The sequence below is a fragment of the Salvelinus alpinus genome, chromosome 20 (genome assembly GCF_045679555.1).
Source record: "Salvelinus alpinus chromosome 20, SLU_Salpinus.1, whole genome shotgun sequence".
In the NCBI taxonomy this organism is placed as follows: Eukaryota; Metazoa; Chordata; class Actinopteri; order Salmoniformes; family Salmonidae; genus Salvelinus; species Salvelinus alpinus.
The window spans coordinates 17,512,895-17,519,765 of record NC_092105.1 but is presented as its reverse complement, the minus strand read 5'-3'; positions in this window follow the sequence as shown (position 1 = coordinate 17,519,765).

Here is a 6,871-nt window from a genome sequence, read left to right as displayed (position 1 = left end):
TAAGAATAATGGGTGGAAGAGTGCAGACTTCAATAAGAATAATGGATGGAAGAGTGCAGACTTCAGTAAGAATAATGGGTAGAAGAGTGCAGACTTCACTAAGAATAATGGATGGAAGAGTGCAGACTCCACTAAGAATAATGGATGGAAGAGTGCAGACATCAATAAGAATAATGGATGGAAGAGTGCAGACTCCACTAAGAATAATGGATGGAAGAGTGCAGACTTCAGTAAGAATAATGGGTGGAAGAGTGCAGACTTCAGTAAGAATAATGGCTGGAAGAGTGCAGACTTCAGTAAGAATAATGGGTGGAAGAGTGCAGACTTCACTAAGAATAATGGGTGGAAGAGTGCAGACTTCAATAAGAATGATGGGTGGAAGAGTGGAGACTTCAATAAGAATAATGGATGGAAGAGTGCAGACTTCAGTAAGAATAATGGATGGAAGAGTGCAGACTTCAACAAAAATAATGGATGGAAGAGTGCAGATTTCAGTAAGAATAATGGATGAAAGAGTGCAGACTTCAATAAGAATAATGGATGGAAGAGTGCAGACATCAATAAGAATAATGGGTGGAAGAGTGCAGACTTCAACAAGAATAATGGATGGAAGAGTGGAGACTTCAATAAGAATTATGGGTGGAAGAGTGGAGACTTCAATAAGAATAATGGATGGAAGAGTGCAGACATCAATAAGAATAATGGGTGGAAGAGTGCAGACTTCAATAAGAATTATGGGTGGAAGAGTGGAGACTTCAATAAGAATAATGGATGGAAGAGTGCAGACATCAATAAGAATAATGGGTGGAAGAGTGCAGACTTCAATAAGAATTATGGGTGGAAGAGTGGAGACTTCAATAAAAATAATGGATGGAAGAGTGCAGACATCAATAAGAATAATGGGTGGAAGAGTGCAGACTTCAGTAAGAATAATGGATGGAAGAGTGCAGACGACTAAGAATAATGGATGGAAGAGTGCAGACGACTAAGAATAATGGGTGGAAGAGTGCAGACTTCACTAAGAATAATGGGTGGCAGAGTGCAGACTTCACTAAGAATAATGGGTGGAAGAGTGCAGACTTCACTAAGAATAATGGATGGAAGAGTGCAGACGACTAAGAATAATGGGTGGAAGATTGCAGACTTCACTAAGAATAATGGGTGGAAGAGTGCAGACTTCACTAAGAATAATGGGTGGAAGAGTGCAGACTTCAGTAAGAATAATGGATGGAAGAGTGCAGACTTCAATAAGAATAATGGATGGAAGAGTGCAGACTTCAATAAGAATAATGGATGGAAGAGTGCAGACATCAATAAGAATAATGGGTGGAAGAGTGCAGACTTCAACAAGAATAATGGATGGAAGAGTGGAGACTTCAATAAGAATAATGGGTGGAAGAGTGCAAACTTCACTAAGAATAATGGATGGAAGAGTGCAGACTTCAATAAGAATAATGGGTGGAAGAGTGCAGACTCCACTAAGAATAATGGATGGAAGAGTGCAGACTTCAGTAAGAATAATGGATGGAAAAGTGCAGACTTCATTAAGAATTATGGATGGAAGAGTGCAGACTTCAGTAAGAATAATGGATGGGAGAGGGCAGACTTCAGTAAGAATAATGGATGGAAGAGTGCAGACTTCACTAAGAATAATGGATGGAAGAGTCCAGACTTCAGTAAGAATAATGGATGGAAGAGTGCAGACTTCACTAAGAATAATGGATGGAAGAGTGCAGACTCCACTAAGAATAATGGATGGAAGAGTGCAGACTTCACTAAGAATAACAGGTGGAAGAGTGCAGACTTCAATAAGAATAATGGATGGAAGAGTGCAGACTTCAGTAAGAATAATGGGTGGAAGAGTGCAGACTTCACTAAGAATAACAGGTGGAAGAGTGCAGACTTCAGTAAGAATAATGGATGGAAGAGTGCAGACTTCAGTAAGAATAATGGATGGAAGAGTGCAGACTTCAGTAAGAATAATGGATGGAAGAGTGCAGACTTCAGTAAGAATAATGGATGGAAGAGTCCAGACTTCAGTAAGAATAATGGATGGAAGAGTGCAGACTTCAATAAGAATAATGGGTGGAAGAGTGCAGACTTCACTAAGAATAATGGATGGAAGAGTGCAGACTTCAGTAAGAATAATGGATGGAAGAGTGCAGACTTCACTAAGAATAATGGATGGAAGTATGCAGACTTCAGTAAGAATAATGGATGGAAGAGTGCAGACTTCACTAAGAATAATGGATGGAAGAGTGCAGACTTCAATAAGAATAATGGATGGAAGAGTGCAGACTTCACTAAGAATAATGGATGGAAGAGTGCAGACTTCACTAAGAATAACAGGTGGAAGAGTGCAGACTTCAATAAGAATAATGGATGGAAGAGTGCAGACTTCAGTAAGAATAATGGGTGGAAGAGTGCAGACTTCACTAAGAATAACAGGTGGAAGAGTGCAGACTTCAATAAGAATAATGGATGGAAGAGTGCAGACTTCACTAAGAATAACAGGTGGAAGAGTGCAGACTTCAATAAGAATAATGGATGGAAGAGTGCAGACTTCACTAAGAATAACAGGTGGAAGAGTGCAGACTTCACTAAGAATAATGGATGGAAGAGTGCAGACTTCACTAAGAATAATGGATGGAAGAGTGCAGACTTCACTAAGAATAACAGGTGGAAGAGTGCAGACTTCAATAAGAATAATGGATGGAAGAGTGCAGACTTCAGTAAGAATAATGGGTGGAAGAGTGCAGACTTCAGTAAGAATAATGGATGGAAGAGTGCAGACTCCACTAAGAATAATGGATTGAAGAGTGCAGACTTCAGTAAGAATAATGGGTGTTAGATTTGGGATTATTAGTCGTGAATTAGCTGCTCCTAGCCACCTGGTCCAGTTCAAACTGTGGGTCAGCTGCTGAGTCAGGGGCTTTCACAATAGGCCATCACTGGACGTCATCACCGCTTAAACACACTTACTGCACTCACCCAAACCCACCCACACCCACACATTTACACCCACACACACACCCACACAAACATACACGAGTCGGGAGTCCTAAAAGCAAGAACATGACAGTGTTCTTCAAGGCCAGTTCTGACACCTGTCCTCAACCCTCCACCCCACCTGACTCACTCACTTTGTGGTCTCCAGAGAGTGTCTGTACGTACACACCACCATGTGTCCACCATCTTAGTGAATGGACAGAGAGCAGTGTGTCTCTCCCGCAGGTGGATGAATGCAGTAAGTGTGTATGGGGGACCAAGGTGACAGAGGGGAGGGAAAGGGTGGATGTCCTGTCCTGTCTTCCACAGGCAAGCGTCAGCTCTGCCAGCCTTGGCCAACTCTCCTCTGAGGGGACTGTGTGTCTGAGGGAGGGGGGATTGTTACCTTAGACATCACCAGCCATGTCCAGCCAGTCAACTACTGATGACTAATGATTAATAACAAACAATTCATTATTAATGACTAATGATACATTACTAATAACGTATGATTAATAACTAATAATTAATGACTAATGATAAATGACTAATGATCGATAATTATTGACTGATGATTAATGACTAATGACTGATGATTAATGTCTAATGACGTACGTGTAAAGTCAAGTAGTTAAAAACAGCTGAGTAGCCTCATGTTGCAGTGGTTCTCAACTGCTGTCCAACGCATTGCACTTTTGTTGTCCTAGCCTGGCACTAACACACCATTCATGGAGGACTGGAGTCAACCACTTAAACACTGTTCTAGTGTGCTTTGTTTTCAGTAGGTGGGAGTTGAACTGTTTTATTGGCAAGGATTCCCTGTCATTCTCTGAAAGTGGGCTGTGGGCATTCAGACTGATAGAGCTCTACTGTACACACACACTTTGAGTGGCGGTGTAAAAGGAATACGTTAGTCAGGCTGTAATGAGACCGTGTGTTTGTCCCTAGCCTTCAATTCTCTTCCTGTTCCTTTAACGAAGCCTCAATAAGCCTCAGGCACCTCCCATTGTTTGTGTGTTTGTGTGTGTGTTTGTACAGTTGAAGTCGGAAGTTTACATACACCTTAGGCAAACACATTTAATTTAAACACATTTTATTTGAGCTTTTATTTCTTTCATCACATTCCCAGTGGGTCAGAAGTTTACATACACTCAATTAGTATTTGGTAGCATTGCCTTTAATTTGTTTAACTTGGGTCAAGTGTTTTCAGGTAGCCTTCCACAACCTTCCCACAATAAATTGGGTGAATTTTGGCCCATTCCTCCTGACAGAGCTGGTGTAACTGAATCAGGTTTGTAAGCTTCCTTGCTCGCACACGCTTTTTCAGTTCTGCCCACAAATTATCTGTAGGATTGAGGTCAGGGCTTTTGGATGGCCACTCCAATACCTTGACTTTGTTGTTCTTAAACCATTTTGCCACAAATTTGGAAGTATGCTTGAGGTCGCACCAAAGTACATTCATCTCTACGAGACAGAACACGTCTCCTTCCTGAGCGGTATGACGGCTGTGTGGTCCCATGGTGTTTATACTTGCATACTATTGTTTGTACAGATGAACGTGGTACCTTCAGGTGTTTGGAAATTGCTCCCAATAATGAACCAGGCTTGTGGAGGTCTACAATTTTTTGGCTGATTTCTTTTGATTTTCCCATGATTTCAAGTAAAGAGGCACTGAGTTTGAAGGTAGGCCTTGAAATACATCCACAGGTACACCTCCAATTGACTCAAATTATGTCAATTAGCCTATCAGAAGCTTCTAAAGCCATGACATAATTTTCTGGAATTTTCCAAGCACAGTCAACTTAGTGTATGTAAACTTCTGACCCACTGGAATTGTTATACAGTGAATTATAAGTGAAATAATCTGTCTATTGTAACGGCTTTCCTCCATCTCTTCATCCGAAGAGGAGTAGCAAGGATTGGACCAAAGTGCAGCGCGGCTAGTGTTAAACATGTTTAATAAATAACAAGTGAAACACTACACACAACAATACAAAATAACAAATGTGCAAAAACCGAGACAGACCTATCTGGTGCAGACAATCACAGAGACAGGAAACAAACACCCACAAAATCCCAACACAAAACAAGCCTCCTATATATGATTCTCAATCAGGGACAACGATTACCATCTGCCTCTGATTGAGAACCATATTAGGCTGGACATAGAAACAGACAAACTAGACACACAACATAGAATTCCCACCCAGCTCACGTCCTGACCAACTAAACACATACAAAACAACAGAAAACAGGTCAGGAACGTGACATCTATAAACAATTGTTGGAAAAAATTACTTGTGTCATGCACAAAGTAGATGTCCTAACCGACTTGCCAAAACTTTAGTTTGTTAACAAGAAATTTGTGGAGTGGTTGAAAAACATGTTTTAATGACTCCAACCTAAGTGTATGTTAACTTCTGACTTCAACTGTATGTGTGTGTGTGTGTGTGTGTGTGTGTGTGTGTGTGTGTGTGTGTGTGTTCCCACTCTAAATAGTACAAACACCCATCTTTTCTCCATTGCCTGCCAGTAAAACATCTGTATCTGTAGCAATCCCTGAATCTCTGGTTTATTAGGACCTGACGCCAAGCCACACAGTCCACACCACACTCATCATGACCACTTCCTGTTAGCGTTGGCTCACCATCTAGACCAGAGAGAGAGAGAGAGAGAGACACTAAAAGCAGGGTGTCCCGTGGGTGTGAGTGAATGGATTTGAAGGACATTACAGGAGGTTTCAGCACCTTATTATCTCATTACAGAGCTGGGTCGGTGCTGTGTGTCTCCCACATTTACTGCATTCCCTCCCTGCCTTGAGAATGTGTGTGTGTGCGCGCGTGCACATGTGTGTGTGAGTCATACAGCAGATACACAGTCAAGGGGAATCCTATAGCTATTCATTGGTACTGAGACATTATTCAATTAGTGTGCTTGCCCTTTAAACATCATCCACCTCCCTGTAACTATGACATCTGGCCTACTGTTTACCAGGAGAGGAGAGGAGAGGAAAGGAGAGGAGAGGAGAGGAGAGGAGAGGAGAGGAGAGGAGAGGAGAGGAGAGGAGAGGAGAGGAGAGGAGAGGAGAGGAGAGGAGAGGAGAGGAGAGGAGAGGAGAGGAGAGGAGAGGATAGGAGACTCCAAACCAACCACCCTTTTAGGTTACTGTTTTATTACAGCCATTACTGTGGGAGTTGAGAGGCTGAGCCTGTCACCGTGGTAACGATGGGTCAACCATCTCTCCTTTACGGTCCCACAGCCGTCAGGGCTCTATCTCTGATTGGTTGACACAGCTTAACTTTGCAAAACTCCCACATTACCACATTCTTCCTTATGTTCCCGTTCTCCGTGTGGCAACACTGGAATTCCGTGGGTAAACAGAGGAGTCAACATACCAACACTACTGTCACACCATCCCATTGGGACGGAGAGGCACCCAGATGGTCTCGGCTGGCACAGTGAAAACATGGGTCTGACTTTAAAGAGAGGGCTCCTTCAGAACAGTTCTCTACACAGTGACACGTATTAATCCCCCTCAACTCAGACCGTCACAGCCTCACGCATGGCTTAAAACAAGGTCATCCGTGGTATAGGTCACCATTAGGGCTGTGGCAGTCACACAATTTCATCAGCCGGTAATTGTCAAGCAAATAACGGTTGGTCTCACGGTAATTTACCCATAATTAGCATGAACACATTTAGCATCTTCTGGCTTCCATACACAGCCTACAAGCCACTTATGCAGACCTTCTGAACATCTACATTCTAAAAAGTATAATAAATCCATGTAATATAACTTACACCTTCACAATAAATCCATTATTTATTTAAGACAGGTCTAAAGAAACATGATATGAAGAAAATGTAGTATATTTCAGAAGAA